Source organism: Dendrobates tinctorius, unplaced genomic scaffold (genome assembly GCF_039654945.1).
Source record: "Dendrobates tinctorius isolate UK_male_01 unplaced genomic scaffold, ASM3965494v1 ptg000028l, whole genome shotgun sequence".
NCBI lineage: Eukaryota > Metazoa > Chordata > Amphibia > Anura > Dendrobatidae > Dendrobates > Dendrobates tinctorius.
Genome location: NW_027361696.1, coordinates 76,018,229 through 76,040,914, shown reverse-complemented (window position 1 = coordinate 76,040,914; position 22,686 = coordinate 76,018,229). Strand labels below are relative to the sequence as shown.

At 47.3% G+C, this 22,686-nt stretch overlaps 1 long non-coding RNA gene across 1 annotated transcript; it reads left to right on the top strand.

Moving 5' to 3' along the window:
* The first annotated feature begins 407 nt into the window (after nt 1-407).
* Nucleotides 408-9,681, top strand: LOC141084951 (uncharacterized). The gene is made up of 2 exons (XR_012231180.1): nt 408-529; nt 9,300-9,681. It is a non-coding gene; the product is annotated as an uncharacterized lncRNA (long non-coding RNA).
* The last annotated feature ends 13,005 nt before the right edge of the window (nt 9,682-22,686 follow it).

Here is a 22,686-nt window from a genome sequence, read left to right as displayed (position 1 = left end):
ACGCCGAAAATACCCGATTAGGATACGAGCATGTTCCGTTAACACCTTATCCCAGCACGTTCGCTCATCACTAAAGAATAGCGCTGTTTGAGTATGTGCATACAACGTCTTTTTCAGGCGGATTCTGTCTGGAACCCACCTGAAAAAGCCGCAAGAAAGAACACGATGCACAGCAATGTCGAAACAACATTGCTGTGCATATAATCCATCTTATGTTACTTCTTTTAACCTCTTCAGGGTTTGAGACCTATGAAGCAGTTAAAAGAAGTAGCATTGCCTCACTAGTTAGAGTATAAATTACAGACAGACCCCCGCCAGACAGAAGACATTGTGTGCACTTGCCATTTGGCGCTCTATTATTTCATCATTACTATTCATGGTCTTCATTGTAGGTCAGTGGACTCCAACATAATGATAAACAGGAACCACAACAGAGAGGAGAAAATAGAAACCTGGTAAACAATACAAGTAAAAAAAAGAAGAAAAAGGAAAATCCATTGCATTTCTAAACTCTAAAGATAATCTTAAGGTATGTTCACACAGAGTTTGTTTTGTGAACTTTTTGGGAGAATTCCGCTTCTTAAAGTGGTTGTCCAGCCTTAGGATACAAGTCAGCAGTCACTCTATGTAATCCTCACAATGTTCAATCTGCACGCTTTGAGGATTCTCTGGTGCCAGCGCCATGAGCGGGCGGTTATGTAACAGCAAGAATGTGATTTCCATGCTTTCGGCACATTCCAACTAGACGTGTCTGAATTCTCTGAATTCACTTGCATTGAGCCAGGTCATACATGTCTATTTGGAACATGATGGCATAAAGTATTATACTTGCAGTTACTACAGGCCGCCTGTGCAAGCTGAAGATATGGATGAACTCTTTATGCATCAAATGGCCAAGTTCTCCAAAAAATATGACATAGTTGTCATGGGAGATTTCAACTATCCAGACATTTGTTGGGAATCTCTCTCAGGCAAAACTAACAGGTCAAGGAAATTCTTATCCTCTCTTGCTGACAACTTTATCTTCCAAAAGGTAGGGGAGAAAACAAGGGGAACTGCTACCTTGGATCTCATCCTTATAAACAGGGAGGAAATGGTTGAGGAGGTAAAAGTGGCTGGGACCCTAGGAGGTAGCGACCATGCTATTTTAGAATTTTGGATAACTAGAGGCGGAAGACCTGTGAAGACTCAGACGTCAAGGTTAGATTTCAGAAAGGCAGATTTTAAGGGATTCAGAAAGAGAATTGGAGGGATCCAATGGATATCCTAAAAGACAAAAATGTCCAGGAAGGATGGGAAATCTTGAAAAATGAAATTCTCAAAGCACAGTTGTTAACAATTCCGAAAAGAGGGAAGAATAGGAAGCATTTAAGGAAACCAGGATGGATGAACACAGAACTTAAGCACATGCTAAAAAGGAAGAAAAAAATGTTTATAAAATGGAAAGAGGGAGGCATATCTAAAGAAGAATATAATGCTGTCTGCAGAACCTGCAGGGCACAAATCAGATTAGCTAAAGCTGAAAATGAATTGAGGCTTGCAAGAGATGTCAAAAGCAATAATAAAGGATTTTGGGGATATGTCAAAAGTAAAAGAAAAGTCAAAGATGCTATAGGATTTTTACAGGATGAAAATGATGAAATGGTAAGACAGGATGTTGAGAAGGCTGAACTTTTAAATTCCTATTTTGCATCTGTTTTCTCTCAGCTGTTCTTCACTGTCCTATTAAGGGAATAGAAGAATCCAGGATATCTATAAACAGAAAGATAGTGAGGAAACACTTAGCTAACCTAAATGAATTCAAGTCTCCAGGTCCAGATGAATTACACCCCAGAGTACTGAAGGAGATAGCAGAAGAAATTTTTGAACCCCTCTCCATAATCTTTGAAAATTCTTGGAGAACAGGAGAAGTGCCAGAAGACTGGAGAAGAGCAAATGTTGTTCCTATCTTCAAAAAGGAGAAGAAGGTGGACCCAGGCAACTATAGGCCGGTGAGTCTGACTTCTATACCAGGAAAGATCTTTGAACAAATTATTAAACAACATGTATGTCAGTACCTGGATAAGAATGAAGTGATTAAACAGAGTCAGCATGGGTTTGTAACTAATAAGTCATGTCAGACTAACTTAATTTCCTTCTATGACGGAATCACTGATTGGGTGGATCAAGGAAATGCTGTAGATATAGTATATCTTGACTTCAGCAAAGCATTTGACAAAGTCTCTCATACAATCCTTATTGAAAAAATGACTAAGTATGGAATGGACAAGGCAACTGTTAGGTGGATTCATAACTGGCTTAGTGATCGGACCCAAAGAGTGGTCGTAAATGGCTGCACATCCAGTTGGAAGAATGTCTCAAGTGGGGTATCACAGGGCTCTGTCCTGGGCACTGTATTGTTCAACATCTTTATCAATGATTTAGATGAAGGAATTGAGGGTAAACTGATTAAATTTGCTGATGACACAAAGCTAGGAGGGATAGCTAATACTAGAGAAGAGAGAGAGAGGATTCAAAAAGATATAAATAAACTGGAGAAGTGGGCAGCAACTAACAGAATGGTTTTTAACAGGGATAAATGCAAAGTACTACATCTGGGCAATAAAAATGAAAAAAGCATATACAGAATGGGAGGAATAGGGCTAAGTGACAGCACATGTGAAAAAGACTTGGGTATACTAATAGATCACAGACTGAATATGAGTCAACAGTGTGATACAGCAGCAAAAAAGGCAAATGCAATTCTAGGATGTATTAACAGAAGCATACAGTCTAGATCACGTGAAGTCATTATTTCCCTCTACTCCTCTTTGGTCAGACCTCATCTGGAATATTGTGTCCAGTTTTGGGCACCACATTTTAAAAAAGACATCAACAAACTGGAGCAAGTTCAGAAAAGAGCGACCAGAATGGTGACCGGTCTGCAAACCCTGTCTTATGAGGAAAGGTTGCAGGATTTGGGAATGTTTAGTTTGCAAAAGAGAAGACTGAGAGGAGACTTAATAGCTGTCTACAAATATCTAAAGGGCTGTCAAATTGTAGAAGGATCAACTTTATTCTCATTTGCACAAGGAAAGACTAGAAGCAATGGGATGAAACTGAATGGGAGGAGACACAGATTAGATATTAGAAAAAACTTTTTGACAGTTAGAGTGATCAATGAGTGGAACAGGCTGCCACGAGAAGTGGTGAGTTCTCCTTCAATGGAAGTCTTCAAACAGAGGCTGGACAGACATCTGACTGGGATGATTTAGCGAATCCTGCTTTGAGCAGGGGGTTGGACCAGATGGCCCAGGAGGTCCCTTCCAACTCTGCGATTCTATGATTCTATGTGCTCGCTGCTCCAAGTGCCAGCGCCGGAGAATCCTTACAGTGGGCACCTTGCAAGATTTGAGGATTCATAAGTCTGCAGTCACATAGAGTGACTGTAGACTTGTACCCTAAGGCCGGACAACCCCTTTGATCCACATAAAAAATGCTTTACATCTGCTTCCAACAAGCTTCAAATGACAAAAAAGCCCCATAGATCATGTCACGTTTTTTTCCAAGTATGTAAACAATTGCGGCATGTATGTTCCTTGATGTGCTTTCTGAAAGTATGCCGCAGGTGCAGTTTTTCGAAAGATTTTTGCTGTGAAAATGGTTCAAATCCCCACAATATTGTTACATGCCATATTACACTACGGTAAGTAGAAAAATGCACCAAAAAGTCATGTGTTCATAAAAACCAAATCACTTTTTAAAAGCATTTTTTATGCATGGATTTTTCTGGCTGAAATATCCTGAATTTTTATTTGAATCTGACCTCATAGGTGGAGACTAGTCTCCTATGCACAGCACTAGTGATGAGCGAGTATACTCGTTGCTCGGGTTTTCCCAAGCATACTCTGGTGTCCTCCGAGTATTTTGGCGTGCTCGGAGATTTAGTTTTCCTCGTCTCAGCTGCATGTTTTTTGACTTGTAGACAGGCTGTGGGAAATTCCCTAACAAACAGGCATTCCACACGTTTTCAAGCTGTCCAGCAGTCGCAAATCATGCAGCTGAGAACATGAAAACTAAATCTCCGAGCTCGCCAAAATACTTGGAAGCCACCCAAGCATGCTCGGGAAAACCCGAGCAACGACTATACTCACTCATCACTACACAGCACACACATTCAGGAGGGATTCCTGCTCCTCATTCTTTGAAGTGCACAGACAGATGCAGGAGTAGCATGAAATACATTACACAGCAGGAAGAATATAAAGGATAGGCTCCCCTGCTCAGGCCCGGATTGATAATCTGCCCAACCGGGCATTTTCCCAGTGGGCCCCTATTTATTAGCCCGTTGTGGGCCGCTGGCTAATGCGGTGGCAACCGGCCTCTTTTAACCGCCGCCGGCCTTTTAAATTTGCGTGCACAGCGGCGGTTTCAAAGGTGCGCGCACTGCAGTGGTAGCGATTTTGGGGCGGCACCCTAGGGGTTAAGAATGTGCCGCGACGTGAAGCTGCACGTCGCGGTGCGTTCTTTGAGGGCAGAGCAGGAGAGAGCGCGCTGTGCCGCTGCTCTTCTGTCAATGGTTGTCTGCAGGCAGCACCAGCACTGCTCACTGACCTATCATCGGCGTCCAGGCAGGAATCCAGGAGCGGCTGCTGCGACTCCTACCCCCGCGTGCTGGCTCAGGCTTCAGGTCCAGTAAGTTGGCTGGGGCGGGGGTGAGTTTTGTTATAAAGAGGGCTGGGGGGAAGGGCGGGCGCCATCTCTGCCTGAGCTGGGGCTGGCTGGGGGGGCTGCCATCTGCCTGAGCTGGTATATACAGGGGCTGACTGGGGTCCGCAATCTGCCTGAGCTTGTATATACAGGGGCTGGCTGGGGGGGCGCCATCTGCCTGAGCTGATATGTGATGTATATAACAGGGGCGCCTGGGGGGCTGCCATCTTCCTGAGCTGGTATTTACAGGGGCTGGCTGGGGGGTCACAATCTGCCTGAGCTGGTATATACAGGGGCTGGCTGGGGGGGTTGCCATCTGCCTGAGCTGGTATATACAGGGGCTGGCTGGGGGGCCGTAATCTGCCTGAGCTGGTATATACAGGGGCTGGCTGGGGGGGCCGCAATCTGCCTGAGATGGTACATACAGGGGCTGGCTGGGGGGCCATAATCTGCCTGAGCTGGTATATACAGGGGCTGGCTGGGGGGCCGCAATCTTCGTGAGCTGGTATATACAGGGGCTGACTGGGGGGCCGCAATCTGCCTAATCTGGTATATACAGGGGTTGGCTGGGGGGCCGCAATCTGCCTGAGCTTGTATATACAGGGGCTGGCTGGGGGGCCGCAATTTGCCTGAGTTGGTATATACAGGGACTGGCTGGGGGGCCGCAATTTGCCTGAGCTGGTATATACAGAGGCGCCTGGGGGGGCCGCAATCTGCCTGAGCTGGTATACACAGGGGCTGGCTGGGGGGCCGCAATCTGCCTGAGCTGGTATATACAGGGGCACCTGGGGGGCTGCAATCTGCCTGAGCTGGTATATACAGGGGCTGGCTGGGGGGCCGCAATCTGCCTGAGCTGGTATATATGGGGACTGGCTGGGGGGCCGCAATCTGCCTGAGCTGGTATATACAGGGGCTGGCTGGGGGGCTGCAATCTGTCTGAGCTGGTATATACAGGGGCTGGCTGGGGGGCTGCCATCTGCCTGCACTGATGTGGATGTATATACAGGGCAGGATTGGGGGGGTGCCATCTGCCTGCACTGATGTGATGTGTATATACAAGGGCTGGGGGGGCGCCATCTGCCTGCGCTGATGTGATGTTTATACAGGCGCTGGGGGGGCCACCATCTGCCTGTGCTGATGTGATGTGTATGTACAGGGACTGGGGGGGTCGCCATCTGCCTGCGCTGATGTGATGTATATACACGGGCTGGGGGGTCGCCATCTGCCTGCACTGATAATGATGATGTATATACAGGGGCTGGGGGGGCTGCCATCTGCCTGCGCTAATGTGATGTATACATGGGCTGGAGGGGCTGCCATCTGCCTGCGCTGATGATGATGTATATACAAGGGCTGGGGGGCGCCGTCTGCTTGGTCTGATGAGATGACTGATGTGACGCATATTCAAGGGCTGGGGGTCCTGGCTCAGATGATGATGTATATACAGGTGCTGTGGGGCTGGGGCTGGTGTGATGATATATATACAGGTGCTGCTGGGCTGGTGTGGTGATGTATATACAGGTGCTGCTGGGCTTTTGATACTTGCAGCACTTGCGATTCTTACCTCTTCCCGCTCCTCTGCTGCGGCGTCTTCTGACTGTGCTCTTTCATCTGCCTGAACAGTCACAGTGCAGAGAGCCAAAAAACACCGACGTTGAGGGGTCCGGAGCAGAGCAGGGGCCCGCGAGGAGAGTTCAGGAATTCAGTTTTTGTTTTTTTTATGTTTTGAGCAATATATGAGGCCCATCATACACTGGAGCATTATATGGAGACTCATATGGGGCCCATTATATATGGAGCATTATATGGGGCCCATTCTGATTGGAGCAATATAAGGGGCCCATCATATTCTGTATGGAGCATTACATGGGGCCTATTCTGTATGCAGCAAGGTATGGGGCTCATTTTACTGTATGGAGTATTATGTGGGGCACATTATACTGTTTGGAGCATTATACTGCATGGAGCAATATATGAGGATCATTATTCTGTAAGGAGCATTATATGGTGCTCATTATACTGTATGGAGCATTATATGGGGCTCATTATTCTGCATGGAGCATTATATGGGGCTCACTACAGTGTATGGAGCAATATATGGGGCTCATTATTCTGTATGGAGCATTATATGGGGCTCATTATTCTGTATGGAGCATTATATGGGGCTCATTATTCTGTATGGATCAATATATGGGGCTCATTATTCTGTATGGAGCAATATATATGGGGCTCATTATTCTGTATGGAGCATTATATGTGGCCCATTATTCTGTATGGAGCACTATATGGTACCCATAATGCTGTATGAAGCAATGTATGGGGCTCAGAATACTGTATGGAGCACTATGTGGTACCCATAATACTGTATGGAGCATTATATGGGGCTCCCTTTTCTGAATCGAGCATTATATGAGGCTCATTATTCTGTCTGTATGGAGCATTATATGGGGCTCATTACAGTGTATGGAGCAATACATGGGGCTCATTTTTCTGTATGGAGCATTATATGGGGCTCATTATTCTGTATGGAGCATTATATGGGGCTCATTTTTCTGAATGGAGCAAAATATGGGGCGCATTCTGTATGGAGCATTATACGGGGCTCATTATTCTGTATGGAGCAATATATGGTGCTCATTATTCTGTATGGAGTAATATATGGGGCTCATTATTCTGTGTGGAGCAATATATGGGGCTCATAATTTTGTGTGGAGCATTATGTGGTGCCCATAATACTGTATGGAGGACTATGTGGTGCCCATAATACTATATGAAGGACTATGTGGTGCCCATAATACTGTATGGAGCAATATATGGAGCTCATTATACTGTATGGAGCAATATATGGAGCTCATTATACTGTATGGAGCAATATATGGAGCTCATCATACTGTATGGAGCAATATATGGGGCTCATTCTGTATGGAGCAATATATGGAGCTCATTATACTGTATGGAGCAATATATGGAGCTCATTATACTGTATGGAGCAATATATGGGGCTCATTATACTGTATGGAGCTATATATGGGGCATGTTATTCTGTATGGAGTGCTATGTGGTGCCCATAATAGTGTATGGAGGACAATACTGTCTGGTTTCTAACCTATTGTAGAATGTACAATAGATATCAGTCATGTAATGTAAGAGTGAAATCTTTGGCATTGTATACCTATATTTCTTTGCTGTATCTGTGCATTATGAATTGTGGTATGTGTTAAAGAGGCCCACTGAGACTTTCACCCGGGGCCCACAAAAACCTTGAGCCGGCCCTGTATGAACTGCACAGTACCACTTCTCCTGTCGACATTGGACTTTGCGAGGGTCAATATTGGTTTAGTATTTTTAATATTACTATGGCCAAATAAAAATAAAATATTGGAAAAGTTGTTTAAGTGAATTATCCCAAGTAATCCCCTCTCCTCTGGAGAGGGGATAACTTTCCAATTCCTGGAGATCCGATTGCTGGGATCTTCATGATTCTGAAAATCTGAACTCTGTAGAGCACCATGTAAATGCAGCTGTGGTCGATCATACGCACTGTGGCGCCATTCACATGTGGGTCTTCAAATATCTCCTTTTAGGAGAGTGATGAGGGGATGACAAAGTATAGCAAAAATTCACTGATCAGGGTGAGGAGTGTTACAGTTTGTGGGCTAGTAGAGTCTGTGTGACAGGGCTGCTTTTTTGTCCCAGTCCGGCCCTGCCCCTGCTGCTGCTTTCTATAAATTCAACCCTTTTTTTCGATCTTCATACTTTAAAACTTACAGCACAGTAGCTGTTACACCCGGTCCCTGTCCTCACATGGCGCCCAGGTCTGCCACTGTTACACCTGGTCCCCGCCCTGGCGCTGTGTCCAGGCCTGCCGCTGCTCTCCGTTCTGGGCACTCACCTCGAGCCTCATATGCTGCCCTTAGGCAGCAGCCGGCCTCCTCTGGATCTTATGCTGCTGCTCAGCGTTCTGGCCTCTCTTCTGCCTCCACCTCCTGGTGTCCTGTGATAGTGATGTGTCGTTTATGAATGATCCGACACAAAGAGCTGGCTCCCTGCTGTGAATGATGGGAGCCGGCACCTCAGTGAGAACCACTAAAATCCTGAATGGCTCTCACTGGGTGTAAAATCACGTTGTTCAGCAGACGTATCTCTGCCCACCTGAAAAAAACTCCGCCCATTCAGCAATGTAATTTGTCCCTAGAAAGTGGGCGGGGTTTATGTTGTGGATGGGCAGGGTTTTGGATGCCTGCACAAGTATGCAATAGGGATCCATTTAGGTTCCAAAAAGAGCCGGCTCTTTTTGGTGAGCGGAGCCATGAGAGCCAGATCACCAAAAAGAGCCGGACTGCCCATCACTATCCTGTGAGGAGATCTGTAGCTAAGGCTATTAGGGCACGCCCGCCCGCTCTCTTGCCTTCTTAAAGGGGCGGTGTGCATTATTAAAAAAAGTGCAATTAACCAATGGCAGCACACTGGCTGCTATTTCTGGCATCTCCTCCATAGGGAGAGCGCCGGAGCAACGAGTATCTATCATGGCTACAGCCAGTTCTCATGCTAACCTGTCTGCGCTGCGTCTGCAGTCTCTATAGATTGTCTAATGCTCTCTGTCTCCACAGCATATCAGTATCCTGTGTTACCTGGTTATATCTGCAACCATCTGGGCCTAAGCCATCCTGTTCCGCTTACAGCTATCCGTATCTGAGTACTGTGTGAAGGTCACTGGAACCGACTCCTTACCATCTACCCGGATCCAGGACCCAGCTCATTACGGACTCTGCTGTAACCACTGTTATCCCTTTTGGTCCCGCTGGGACAGCAGCCACGTGTTCGGGGTCTAACTGGAGGTAGCACCTGTGTCCTTCGGGTATTCCATTCTGGCCCTGTCTGAGGGGCTTTACTATGGGTACCCGGGGCTCACTAGTCACGCCCCGTTCGGAGCCCCCGGACCATGGTCCCAAGGTTCCACTTAAAAAATAAAAACGAATGTGAACTTCACCATCTCTGCCTCCGCTTCCATTCATTACAGTAGCACAAGGACCTTGCGGATCTCTGCTGTTCAATAAAATTCAGCTGGATGTCCATACTCAGGTGCACATCCAGTTGAAATAGGCATTGGCATCAACATGCCCCCGTCGTGCACGAGCTCAGTCGCATCCTCTGCGATTGTGATTGTTACATCCCTGGTTCTCATCTGCAGGGGTTGCTTTGACGTTAAGAGATGAGAAATGTTCTCCAAGAACCTCAACATTACATATATAATTTAGATATTAAATATATGCATGTGGTTGCATCTGTGTTCTTCTTTGTTTATGCAATGCAGTCACAGTAACCTGCATTTGTACATTTATTTTATTTTGCTAAGAGGTACTGATCAATTTATTTTGTTGTGTGATAACATTACATATAGTTGATGCAGGATCTTCTCTTTTCAATCTCACCCAGCAAAATAAAGGAAAACATTATACTCAGCAGTTTACTGTGAATCCAGCACTGGATAGAAATGTAACACTGAGTTACCATGTAATACATTACTCATTGTGTAAAGGGTCTGGAAACCTGAATTTGCTTGCATGCTGTGTTCTCTCTTTGATTCAAGAATAATAAAACTCAAATAGTTTGGCCAAGAATAGAAAAACCTGGCTGCTTCCTTTCAGAAGAAGTAATATTGTCCATAAGTTGTGTCTGGCATTGCAGCTCGGTCTGATATACGTAAATGGAGCTCAACTGTAATATCATATATACAGCCTAACACTGGTGGACCAAGGCAGAAGGGGGCCCCTGTGCAAGAACAGGATATGGGCCCTTTGCAGTCCAATAATTCATTAAATGCAAAATTCCACCTGTTTTGGAGTTCTGTGGGCCCTCTTACCTCTGGGGTCCCTGTGAGTCTGCTCAGGCTGCCCCAATGATATATCTGCCCCTGCAAGCCTATTATGCATGCATGGTGCTGTTTCTATAGGAAAGCAGGAATACAACCCCTTAAAAAGGAATGTACTACCATTATTATAACCCAAAAATGACACATACTCAACTGGAGACTTTTTATTTTTTTTTACATGATTATGAGGGTGGTCATCTTGCCTAAGCATTTAATGATATGTTTTACAGCAGACAATAGGAGAGTTTTCTAGGCATGCTCTGTGATCAGTGCAGAGGTCTTGGGTGCAATGAGGTGGAGGAGATGAGAACCCTGTGTTATCTACCTATTGGATATTCCTTTCATGATAATTCTGCTTGTGAAGATAATAAGATGATTTACAGAATAGGAAGTATGAGGCTTAGTGGTCAATAGTATGAGGTTTAGTTGGCAGTATGAAAAGGTCTAAGTTTTTTTAGATTAACTGTGATATGGAAAAATTAAAAAAACATTTTTACGGAGTCCACGACAGCACCAATAAGAGAGGGGATCCACCCTCCAGAACAGGGAATCTACAGGTTAAAAGGGGGCGGTCCCCCTCGCCTCCTCAATTGTGCTTCAAAGTATGAGAGGAACCGCCAACCAGATTAGTACACAATAATAATTATATTTACATCACAAAATACTATTCCCTTTAAAGAGTGAAAATTTTACAACACACTTTCCCTCAGAGTGCAGGAAACCAAGTGAATAATTACGGGGGGAATGTGCGGGTGCTGTTGTGGACTCTGTAAAATCCCATTACTGGTAAGTAATGTCCGGTTGTCATGTCGGACACTGTTCGCACCAGAGTGTCCGGCAGAGAGTGGTAATACCCCATCCTACCACTTGGTTCTCAGCGGCGCTGGTTGGTCTTCTGTTCCGGCTTGGATTGGGTTAACTAGGTTGTCATTCTGGCTGAGGGCTTAGCCACGCCCTCTGTCTTTAAATTGCCCTGTGTGACTATGGGCGTCGCCGACTATAGCTCTTGCCTTGTGCTAAGCGATACCGGTTTGGAGTGGTGGTCTAAGGAGCATACGGTTGCTGGTGTAGTATATTCCATTGTTGCCATTTTGCCTCCCTGTGTTGTATTATTTGGTTGCCCTTGCACATTACTGTATTCCCCTGTGTGTACGCGGTGTGGTGCATTTCCGTTATCCCTGTTCATACTTATTTGTGGGGTCTGGTGTTTGGTCTCCCCACTGGGTGGAGGGTGGTGGGTTCAGCTTAGGGCTGGATAGGAGACAAAGACAGGGTGGAGGCCCAGGCAGGCACACCTTCAGTGTAAACCCTGGGTTGAGGGACAGACAGGGTTTCCCCTAGTCTGAGGGACACCGCAGGGGCCCCGGGGTTTCAGCCTAAAGTTACCTAGGCTTCCCATGACACCGATTTTCCTTTCGCCATGACAGCACCCTACTGAGACTTTTCAGAGACTGTCACCTGGGAGGGACCACAGCATTAAGAACTGATCGCTCAAAGTCTAGACCAGCAGTGGATGATAGAACAAGACGGTAGTGTTTATAAAAGGTGGAAGGTGACGACCACGTTCCCGCATTACAAATCAAATCAATGGAGACGTCCGCCTTTTCAGCCCAGGAGGATGCCATGGTGGAGTTTCACCTTTGGCTGAATAAGATAGGTAGATCGCATCTTTTATCCACCGGGCTATAGTGCTTTTTGTGACACCCGACCCCTTCTTCCGACCCTGAAAGGAGACAAACAGAGCCCTACTCTGCCTCCAAGACTGAAGTACTTGTAAAAGGGAGAGTTTCGTTGGATGCAGTGAAGAGCCGGGGGCAGAGAAGAGGTTTACTGTACAGGTTATTAGACAAGGAACACTACATGCAGGGAGACAAGATCAGTAACGGCAATGACGGGAATTGCACACAAACACACAATGCATGTGAAAAAGGTATACAAAAAAAGGTAACTGATCGCTTGCAGTTCTTGTAGGGGAAAGGCGTTGCAAATCGTGGACAAGGTCTCTGTGACGGAGGAACGAAAAGCACCGTCTCCTGACGGTGCCAATGTATCCAGTCTCGCTTGGCTTGAGTGCGCAGGAATGTAGAAACAGTCCTTTGTGTGGATTACTCTGGAATGGCACTGAACATGAACCAGCCTGCAATGACCATTCTGCCGCCTCACCACCGCCTGAGCTGCCACCTCATCACCACCAGAGCTGCTGCACCCCTGACCTCCTGTCTCTTCCCCACTATCCCGTAGAATGTAAGTCCGAAAGGACAGGGTCCCTCCCCTCTGTACCAGTCTGTCATTGTAAATTTGTTTACTATTAACTAGTAGAGTTGAGCGAAACGGGTCGAAAAATTTCAAAAGTCGCCGACTTTTGGCAAAGTCGGGTTTCATGAAACGAAACCCGACCCTAGGATGAGGTCGGCCACGAGGTCGGCGACTTACGCGCCAAAGTCACGTTTCAAAAGTTTGTTTTGCGCTCTTTTTCAGCCAATCAGGATCCACGGACACTGTGGGCAACGTGATGACATAGGCACGGGTCACCACCATCTTTCAGAAGGGCATACAAGTGATTGGCTTGCTTTGGGGGGCGTCACAGGGGGTATAAAAGGGCGTGCACGCCGACCGCCATGTTACTCATGCTGATCTCAGAATAGGGAGAGCTGCTGCTGATTTTGTAGGGAGAGCGTTAGGCAGGGAAGAAGACACCAAAAACTGCTTCTGCTGCTAGCGATTGTGCCTGTACAACACATCAGTCACTGTGTGTGCAGTGCAAGGGGAGGCTATATAGTGGTGTATCAGTGGTGTTGGCTGTTGGGCTGCCTTCTAAGGCTTCCTGACATTCCTGCATTGCTGTTTACCCACTGCTCCGCAAACTGCTTTTTTAAAAGCAATCCCAATTTTTTTTTTTGTCCTGCTGAGAAGAAAAAAAAACTGCTTCTGCTGCTAGCGATTTTGCCTGTACAACACATCAGTCACTGTGTGTGCAGTGCAAGGGGAGGCTATATAGTGGTGTATCAGTGGTGTTGGTTGTTGGGCTGCCTTCTAAGGCTTCCTGACATTCCTGCATTGCTGTTTACCCACTGCTCCGCAAACTGCTTTTTTAAAAGCAATCCCAATTTTTTTTTTTGTCCTGCTGAGAAGAAAAAAAAACTGCTTCTGCTGCTAGCGATTTTGCCTGTACAACACATCAGTCACTGTGTGTGCAGTGCAAGGGGAGGCTATATAGTGGTGTATCAGTGGTGTTGGTTGTTGGGCTGCCTTCTAAGGCTTCCTGACATTCCTGCATTGCTGTTTACCCACTGCTCCGTAAACTGCTTTTTTAAAAGCAATCCCAATTTTTTTTTTGTCCTGCTGAGGTACTGAGCGTGCATTTTTTCACACCATACAGCGGTGTACGCTCCTCACACAATACCGTGTAACGGCTGTTATCACAGCCACAGTGAAGCTATCAGTGTGTCACTCTGTGAGAATAAAACGAGGACATGTTCCGTTCTTACAGACCTGCACTCTAGGGAGATTCCTATTCTGCCCAATTCTACATACACCTTGTAGTTTGTGATACACTAGCCAATTTCTGCCTGTGACATAGCGCTGTGATATTCAGTGGGCCTCACACAATCCATAAGTGTCCAGTGTCCACAAGTGTCTGCAGAAATTCAAAATCTCCCTTATCCTCTCGTCACTTTTGTCACAGCTGTGCCATCGAGCCTGTCACATAGCGCTCAGATATTCATTGGGCCTCACACAATCCAAAAGTGTCCAGTGTCCACAAGTGTCTGCTAAAATTCAAAATCTCCCTTATCCTCTAGTCACTTTTGTCACAGCTGTGCCATCGAGCCTGTCACATAGCGTTCAGATATCAGTGGGCCTCACACAATCCAAAAGTGTCCAGTGTCCACAAGTGTCTGCAGAAATTCAAAATCTCCCTTATCCTCTCGTCACTTTTGTCACAGCTGTGCCATCGAGCCTGTCACATAGCGCTCAGATATTCATTGGGCCTCACACAATCCAAAAGTGTCCAGTGTCCACAAGTGACTGCTGAAATTCAAAATCTCCCTTATCCTCTAGTCACTTTTGTCACAGCTGTGCCATCGAGCCTGTGACATAGCGCTCAGATATCAGTGGGCCTCACACAATCCAAAAGTGTCCAGTGTCTGCAGAAATTCAAAATCTCCCTTATCCTCTCGTCACTTTTGTCACAGCTGTGCCATCGAGCCTGTCACATAGTGCTCAGATATTCATTGGGCCTCACACAATCCAAAAGTGTCCAGTGTCCACAAGTGACTGCTGAAATTCAAAATCTCCCTTATCCTCTAGTCACTTTTGTCACAGCTGTGCCATCGAGCCTGTGACATAGCGCTCAGATATCAGTGGGCCTCACACAATCCAAAAGTGTCCAGTGTCCACAAGTGTCTGCAGAAATTCAAAATCTCCCTTATCCTCTCGTCACTTTTGTCACAGCTGTGCCATCGAGCCTGTCACATAGCGCTCAGATATTCATTGGGCCTCACACAATCCAAAAGTGTCCAGTGTCCACAAGTGTCTGCTGAAATTCAAAATCTCCCTTATCCTCTAGTCACTTTTGTCACAGCTGTGCCATCGAGCCTGTGACATAGCGCTCAGATATAAGTGGGCCTCACACAATCCAAAAGTGTCCAGTGTCCACAAGTGTCTGCAGAAATTCAAAATCTCCCTTATCCTCTCGTCACTTTTGTCACAGCTGTGCCATCGAGCCTGTCACATAGCGCTCAGATATTCATTGGGCCTCACACAATCCAAAAGTGTCCAGTGTCCACAAGTGTCTGCTGAAATTCAAAATCTCCCTTATCCTCTAGTCACTTTTGTCACAGCTGTGCCATCGAGCCTGTCACATAGCGCTCAGATATCAGTGGGCCTCACACAATCCAAAAGTGTCCAGTGTCCACAAGTGTCTGCAGAAATTCAAAATCTCCCTTATCCTCTCGTCACTTTTGTCACAGCTGTGCCATCGAGCCTGTCACATAGCGCTCAGATATTCATTGGGCCTCACACAATCCAAAAGTATCCAGTGTCCACAAGTGACTGCTGAAATTCAAAATCTCCCTTATCCTCTAGTCACTTTTGTCACAGCTGTGCCATCGAGCCTGTGACATAGCGCTCAGATATCAGTGGGCCTCACACAATCCAAAAGTGTCCAGTGTCCACAAGTGTCTGCAGAAATTCAAAATCTCCCTTATCCTCTCGTCACTTTTGTCACAGCTGTGCCATCGAGCCTGTCACATTGTCACATAGCGCTCAGATATTCATTGGGCCTCACACAATCCAAAAGTTTCCAGTTTCCACAAGTGTCTGCTGAAATTCAAAATCTCCCTTATCCTCTAGTCACTTTTGTCACAGCTGTGCCATCGAGCCTGTCACATAGCGCTCAGATATCAGTGGGCCTCACACAATCCAAAAGTGTCCAGTGTCCACAAGTGTGTGCAGAAATTCAAAATCTCCCTTATCCTCTAGTCACTTTGGTCAAAGCTGTGCCATCGAGCCTGTGACAGAGTGCTCAGATATTCAGTGGGCCTCACACAATCCAAAAGTGTCCAGTGTCCACAAGTGTCTGCAGAAATTCAAAATCTCCCCTGTCCTATAGACACCTTGTACCTTGTTTTACATTACTATATAGTTTGTTGGATTTTGTCTACATTTCTACCAAAAATGAGGAAGGCTGGTGGAAGAGGCCGTGGAATTGGGCGGGGGTTGGCAGCTGGTAATGATCGTGTTGGTGGTGGATCTGATGGTAGTGGCAAGAGCAAAATAGGACCGAATGCAGGAGGTGTTGAGCCTGCGTCATCGTCTGGCTACATAAGGCCTCGAACGCTTAGTTTTCTAGGAGTTGGCAAACCGCTTTTAAAGCCAGAGCATCAGGAAAAAGTTTTGTCTTACATTGCTGACTCAGCCTCCAGCTCTATCGCCTCCTCTTCTTCAGTTGTAAAAAGTAAAAGCACTGAGTCGTCATTGGAGGCTCATGTTCATGAACCACACCTTTCCTTGTGTCCTTCACCCCAACCAAGATTGAAGGATGACGCAGGCCATACTACTGATTACTCCATGGAGCTGTTTTCACATACCATGCCTGGATTATCAAGTGAAATGGTGAATTACCCAGGCCAAGATGAATCTGACATGGAGTGCACTGATGCACAGCCGCTGATGGATGATTCTGCTGGGACATTCACTCAGAGCACTACATTGTCCTCGCAGTGTACAGAGCCAGATTCTGACCCTGATGAGACTCAGGTGCCCCTTCCCGCACACTATACCACCATACTTGGTGACACAGAGGAAGGTGCACATGACATAGAAGAGGAGGTGATGGATGACCCAGTTGTTGACCCAGATTGGCATCCATTGGGGGAAGAGGGTGCTGCTTCCAATAGCTCAGATGAGGAGCATCCACAGCAGACATCGACATCGCAACAGCTGTTATCTGGCAGGCCCAGAGCACTCCAAAGACAGGTTCCAAACATCAAAAGAGTTGCTGGACAGCTTGTCCAGAGGGTCAAAAGATCACAGTGTGCTAGGCCGCAAAATGTCTGCCAAAGTAGGAAGAGTGCAGTGTGGCACTTTTTTGAACAAAATCCTCATGATCAGGCCAAGGTTATCTGTAAGAAGTGCGCAAAGACCTTTAGCCGAGGGAAAAATCTGAAAAATTTGAATACCAGTTGCATGCTTAGACATTTAACCAGCATGCACTTGCAAGCGTGGACACAACACCAAACCTCAAGTGCCACATGTGCAACTGATTACAACGAAGGTAGTCAGCAACGCTACATTGTTTCCCCCACTGTAAGCCCACCGGTTAGCACAGCAGCAAATGTTGAGGTGTCGTTGCAAGGCCACAGCAGTCAGGGAATCCCACTGTTATATCAACGAAAGACTGATTCTAGGCCATCAGAAAGAACACCAACTCCATCACCATCATCAACCCTCTCTCAGTCCGCCCTGTCCACCGCTACTTCCACCATATGCAGCTCTCAAGTCCAGCTCACCCTCCCAGACACTATGAGTAGGTCAAGAAAGTACTCAGTCTCTCATCCGCGTACACTGGGTTTGAACGCCCACATTGCCAAACTAATCTCGTTTGGGATGATGCCCTTTCGGTTGGTGGAAAGCACAGCTTTCCGCGAACTCATGGCCTATGCAGTACCACGCTATGACCTACCTAGTCGCCACTTCTTCTCTCGCAAAGCCATCCCAGCCCTCCACCATCATGTGAAAGACCGCATTGTCCATGCACTCAAGCAGTCAGTGAGTGGAAAGGTGCACCTCACAACTGATGCATGGTCCAGTCGGCATGGGCAGGGCTGTTACGTGTCCATCACTGCGCACTGGGTTAATGTGGTGGATGCAGGGTCCACAGGGGACAGCGGTGGTGGGACAGTGCTGCCTAGCCCACAGTATAGGAAACAGTTGGCTGTAGACGTTCGACCCTCCTCCTCCTCCAGAAGCGAAAGCTCGTCCACAGAGCGCAGTCGTACGAGCACTCAATCTGCAGCTGCCACTGTTGCACACGAGGTGTCCCCCTATCGAGCAGCTAGTGGAAAGCGTCAGCAGGGAGTGTTGCAGATGATGTGTTTGGGCGACAGACACACCGCCGAGGTGCTGGCCGAGTACTTTCAGCGACAAACTGAGTCATGGCTGGGCAGTGTACATCTTGAGGCAGGCAAGGTAGTTAGTGATAACGGGCGTAATTTTGTGGCAGCCATAGCCCTTTCAAAACTCAGCCACATACCTTGCTTGGCTCACACCTTGAACCTGGTGGTGCAGTGCTTCCTCAAAAATTATCCGGAGTTAACAGCCCTGCTCCAGAAGGTGCGAAGACTGTGCGCGCACATCCGCCGGTCGCCTGTACACTCCGTTCGTATGCAGAAGCTGCAGCGATTGCTCCACCTTCCCAACCACCGCCTCATTATCGACATTGCAACAAGGTGGAACTCCACCCTGCACATGGTGGAGCGGCTGTGCGAGCAGAGGCAGGCCATAATGCATTTGTGGGAGGATACACGGCCAGGCACTTTGAGAGCAGACATGGAGTTGACCGGTGTGCAGTGGTCGAAGCTGAAAGACCTCTGTAAAGTCCTTCAGTGTTTTGAGGAATGCACACGGCTGGTAAGTGCAGACGACGCCATCCTAAGCATGAGCATCCCACTTATGCGTCTGCTCATGCAAACTTTGACGCACCTTAAGGAGCAGGCTTCTGCAGCCAATGTTGATGAGGAGGAAGAGGAGGAGGGAATCCTTGATGACATTGAGCCATTGTCTGCTCAGGGACCTCTCCTGGACGAGGTGGAGGAAGAAGAGGAGGAGGAGGAGGATGATGGGGATGATTACTTAGGGGAGGAGGATGCATCTCGTGGGGCAAGTGAAAATGTTGGCGTGGCAAGGTCGGGTACAGGGTTTGTGCGTGACTGGAGGGATGTGGATTTGCCAGAAAGTGCTCCTCCAACCAGCACTCGCAGTGCATCATTGACACCGGGAACATTGGCCCACATGTCAGATTATGCCTTGCAGATCCTAAAAAGGGACCCCCGCTTTGCCAAAATGATGAACGATGACGACTACTGGTTGGCCAGCATCCTGGATCCACGCTATAAAGGCAAATTACAAAACATCATGCCACAGGAGAACCTTGACCTAATATTGGCTAATAAACAAGCAACTCTGGTAAATCGGTTGCTTGAGGCATTCCCAGCACACAGCAGCGGTGATGGTTCTCACACGAGCCGTACGGGCCGGGGGCAGCTTGGCAGAGGTGTTCATGGTGCACACAGCAGAAGTGGCGTTGGAGACAGGGGTTTCATGACAATGTTGTGGACTGATTTTTCAAGTACCGCTCACACAACTGGCAATACTGCATCGATGGAAAGTGACAGGAGACAGCAGTTGTCAACTATGGTTACAAACTACTTTTCCTCCCATATCGATGTTCTCCCACACAGGTCATTCCCCTTTGACTATTGGGCTGCTAAACTGGACACCTGGCCTGAATTGGCACAATATGCCTTACAGGAGCTCGCCTGCCCAGCTGCAAGTGTGCTATCGGAAAGAGTCTTCAGTGCAGCTGGATCAATTCTGACAGAAAAAAGGACCCGTCTGTCAACCCAAAATGTGGATGATCTAACCTTCATTAAAATGAACCACGCATGGGTTTCCAAGGATTTTGTCCCACCTTCCCCTGATGACACATAGGGTGACAGAAAAATGGCTTGCTTTGGTCCACCTCTTCCTGGGACTTGACCTATTTCACCTTTTGCATCAGCTGAATGTCCAACATCAACATATGCCACTTTCTAAAACTCCCTAACTGTGCTGCCTCCCCCCCCATGGCCGGGGTCACCACCTAGCGCACGACACCGTGCGAGTGCCGTTGCCCTGGACAGGTGGGTAGGCCGACTCTTGGGCGCGGGCACTGGCACAGGGTCCTTCATAGTGCAATCAAGTGTCTCTGACGGTGGTGGTGCACACCCGCCGTCAGACACACCGCCGTACTATGAGGGGCCCAGTGCCAGTACCGACGCCCACGAGTGGGCCCCCCTTGCTTGGGCAGGGCCCCAGCATTTGCAATCTTTACCTCTCCCTGCTCCTCCGCTGTGTAGTCTGGGCCGTCAAATCCATACTGTGCCTGACACCGTCTGAGCCTGCCTCCTGATGTATAGACATATATTTTGAATGTGTACACTATCCATACATGTTATCCGGGGATACGGTACCCTTTCTAACCTTTGTGCAATCACGTGCAATCCATACTGGGCCTAACACCGTCTGAGCCTGCCTCCTGATGTATAGACATATATTTTGAATGTGTACGCTATCCATACATGTTATCCGGGGATACGGTACCCTTTCTAACCTTTGTGCAATCACGTGCAATCCATACTGGGCCTAACACCGTCTGAGCCTGCCTCCTGATGTATAGACATATATTTTGAATGTGTACGCTATCCATACATGTTATCCGGGGATACGGTACCCTTTCTAACCTTTGTGCAATCACGTGCAATCCATACTGGGCCTAACACCGTCTGAGCCTGCCTCCTGATGTATAGACATATATTTTGAATGTGTACGCTATCCATACATGTTATCCGGGGATACGGTACCCTTTCTAACCTTTGTGCAATCACGTGCAATCCATACTGGGCCTAACACCGTCTGAGCCTGCCTCCTGATGTATAGACATATATTTTGAATGTGTACGCTATCCATACATGTTATCTGGGGATACGGTACCCTTTCTAACCTTTGTGCAATCACGTGCAATCCATACTGGGCCTAACACCGTCTGAGCCTGCCTCCTGATGTATAGACATATATTTTGAATGTGTACGCTATCCATACATGTTATCTGGAGATACGGTACCCTTTCTAACCTTTGTGCAATCACGTGCAATCCATACTGGGCCTAACACCGTCTGAGCCTGCCTCCTGATGTATAGACATATATTTTGAATGTGTACGCTATCCATACATGTTATCTGGGGATACGGTACCCTTTCTCACCTTTGTGCAATCACGTGTAATCCATACTGGGCGTGAGAACGGCTGGCGAGCTGTTAAGCAAGCTACAGCACCTGTGGTTTGCACACGTAAGTTTTTCATTTTTTCAGGAATGACGGTTAGGCCTAATTCTGGAACTGCGGTTGACCTGCACTTACTGGGAAATCATTGTTCGCGGGTAATAATTGTAATCAGTGATCCCCATCACTAACGTTGTTCAGCGGGTTATCTGCACCTGTAAGCGACAAACGCTGGCCTTTTCAGTGTAGCGCACATGCAGCCACGGACATGTAAGGGTATGACACACCAGTTATTGGCCAATCTCATGTGCCAGAGCCTCACGTGTCCCTCTAGTAAGCCAGACTCTGACCGCGGGGCATGACGGAGTCTCGTTCGTTAACGGAATTAAGCTTGCAATGTGTGCATCTGTTCTGTAGCTGGCATGGTTGAGGTTTCCCAGGTGGAGTCGAGTTTAACCGTAGGCTCCACTCCTGGTGGTGCCCTTCTGGACATTCCTTTAAGGTTCAGCTTTGCAACCATACTGCCCACGTAAAACAAACACTTTGCCTTCATGAACGCTGTTTGGAGGGTCATGACTCATGGGAATAACGCCGCCCAATCAGTTAACCTGCTAGAAAGATCGTTCGTTGCTCCCAAGCATGACATCACACTCCCTAGGAAGAAGGTAATGCCACTGTGGTGACCGTACTCCTGGGGGCGACACAAGTGCACTGATGCCCAGCCACTGCTCGATGAATCTGCTGGTACATTGACCCAGACCACTACATTCCCCTCGCACGCTACACGACCTGAATCTGACCCTAATGAAACTCAGGTTACCCTTCCCATATACAGTTCCATCTTACACGGTGTCAAAGAGGAAGCTGCAGATGAAAGTGCAGGTTCGGCCCACCCGCCATCAGACACACCACGTACTATCAGGGGCCCTGTGCCAGTGCCGTCGCCAACAAGTGGGCCCCCCCTGCTTGCTCAGGATCACAGCACTTGCAAAGTTGAAATACTGTGCAGTGAGATGGAAGATGGGGATGACGAGGAGTCCAGACAAGTACAGGGATTCCCTAGCGAGGAGACTTATTTGATTGTTTTCAATGTTGGGACAGCAATTTTTGGGGAGCACTATACTCTGGAGAATGATAGATGGGGCCCACCATACACTGGAACATTCCAAAGGTGGACATCAGACACTGGAGCAGCATTTACAGGGCCCATTATACACTAGAGCATTAGAAATGGGGCCCATTATGTTTGGAGCATTATTTGGGCCCATAAGACAGTGGAGCTTCATCCATGGGGACCAACATATACTGTAGCATTATGTGGAGCTCATCATATACTGTTTCAAACATTATATGGGACCAATGATTCTGTATGGAGAAATAGATGGGCCTCGTCATGAGATGTAAAAAGTGAAGTATTTTACATTATCGGAGCATGATGAGTTGTGGTATGTGTTAAAGGGGCGCTCTTTCGCCCAGGGCACATGAAAACCTGCAGCCAGCCCTCCCCCCCACAACTTTAACCAAATAACCCCCATTTTTCAGTGCGTAACTTGTATTATGAAGTTAATTAAGGTTGACAAGCTTAAG